Genomic DNA, 2399 nt, shown 5'->3' on the forward strand with positions numbered 1-2399 from the left:
TTCAAGTACCTTAGTCATCAAGCATGACAAGCACCTTAGGTGGAGTTCCCACCTCAAGCTCAACCCTAAGGTCAAAGGAAAGTTTAGGTCGGGTTCCCACCTCAAGCTCAGCCCTAGCTTGCCTAAGGTCAAAGGTAAGTTTAGGTTGGGTTCCCACCTCAAGCTCAACCCTAGCTTGCCTAAGGTCAAAGGACTTTAAACACTAACTATTGGAGGTCTTTAATGAAGCTAACCCTAAGGTCTTTTAAGCTCCATTAGATGCACATTGCTCTTTGATAGACTACCTCCTTTTGGACCCCTATTGAGATGTAAACATCTCTCCTCTTGGTCCCCTGCTGAGGTAAGTCTAGAAGCGCCTATTGCACATTGCTCTTTGATAGACCATCTCCTTTTGGACCCCTATTGAGATGTAACCATCTCTCCTTTTGGTCCCTTGTTGAGATAGGTCTAGAAGCACATGTCTCTATTCTAATTCTTGTTCTCGTTTATTCTCTCACATTAAATGATCAATTTAATATGAGAAAATCATTTGGTAAAGTTAGATATTATATTTTATGACATGGTTGTGATACTCCGTGATGGGAAGCATATATGCTAATCATGCTATGTCATGGTGACTGTAGTAAGTTGCGGGCATTGTAAATGATAAAGTTGTTTACTGGTTGCTTACTGCATGAGGTTTTTCTGGCCTTTTTTGATGAGGGCTCTTTTTTGCCGCTCTGCTGAACTTGATTCTATTTTGTTGAGGGGTACTAAGCATACCATGATGGCCTAATAGATGTCAGCATACTACATGGATTAACAAAAACTGTCGCTGTTTTTGCTATTGGTCGTATAAACTATCTTTTTTTGATAGCCGGGTATGTTTTTCAACTACTGGGCCGCTTGATTAAATTTTGTCATCAACTAGGATTGAGTATGTGACTACTCTACTGTAGCAATGGGTTGTCCTCTTGGGATTGCCACTGCGTTACCTTGCTTGACTGAAAATTCTCGGAGGAAATCTGATACAGAAAAGGGCCTACCGAATACCTGTTGGTTCATAGATTTTGTTAACTTGCTTGGCATATTTAACTACTTAAGAGGTCGTAATTTTTTATCTTGCTTTGCTCTAGCTCTTGGAATATTTTGAGGTTGGTTGCACCATCCTGTTATTTTTCACCTAATGGACTTGGTTAAGCTATTCATTACATTGTCTAAATCATACATAGACTGGTGGCTAACCGTGATTGGTCTCTATCCAGCTACACTGTAGTTTGTTTTTGTAAAAAACGTTTGGCCGCTTTACCATGGCCGCACTAAGGACTATAACTGAATTTAGTTTGGATAAATATACTTAGGTTAATGATGCTCATCTCATAAACTGTAAGTACCAAGGTAAGTATAGACATGGTAAATTACATGACATATGGGGTATATTTTTTCAATGAATGAGAAAAGATGGTGATATGGTTATGGTTTTTTTATAGATCATTCTACCATAATGGACTGGTGACCAAATTTTTTTTACTACTAAAGTTTGAGAACTTGGAATATTTTGAGAAAAACTTCTTATTTTTATTACACTTGATTAGGTTTTTAGGAACTATATTACTTCAATGTGATGGTGAATTCAGACACTTGCATTAGAAGGGGTGATTGTCTTCTAATCAAAATGATATTTTGTTTTTTTTTTTAAACTCTGGTTTTTTTGGGGATAGAAATTAACATTTTTAGGACTTAAGCTTGGATTTTTTTTAAAAAAAAGCTTGTAAGATGGACATGGATAACAACTGATATGGTCCATTGATACTCATAAAACACATCCAAAGCTAATTGAATTGTTGTTTTGTTTGGATGGATGTAAGTAAGGACTCTATCTTATCTTGGAAGGTTTTTTAGCTTTGGCAAGCTGTCCTACATTGGATTACACTTTCACGTACTGCTTGGGAGGTTCTTCTGTCACTTTGTATATACTGGAATGAGGCTTCATTCTTACAAACATTGTACAAAATAATTCTAAGTTTAAATTGTTTTGTACTTATCATTTCATTTCTTCCAAAGCCAGCTGTCTTTTGAACTTAAAAGTTCAATTATGTCATATTATTTATGGTAAAACAGCTACACACACACACACACACACACACACACACACACACACCGTGACACATTAGGGCTTGGACTAAGGACCAGGCCTCCGCACTATTTGGCACGTGCACCTTCAAATGGGATCAACGGTGAGGGTCATCCGAGCCATCGGATGTTTTTTTAAATTCGGGCCGATTTGTAAATTCGAGCCAACAAGTAAATTCAGATCCGCAAATTTGTAAATTTGGACCGCCCAATCGCACGGCCTACAAAACGCGCGCCTCACCATTCTCACCTCCACCCTTGATCCCATTTGAAGGTGCCCGCGCCAT

The sequence above is a fragment of the Adiantum capillus-veneris genome, chromosome 24 (assembly GCF_014529385.1).
Source record: "Adiantum capillus-veneris isolate H3 chromosome 24, ASM1452938v2, whole genome shotgun sequence".
In the NCBI taxonomy this organism is placed as follows: Eukaryota; Viridiplantae; Streptophyta; class Polypodiopsida; order Polypodiales; family Pteridaceae; genus Adiantum; species Adiantum capillus-veneris.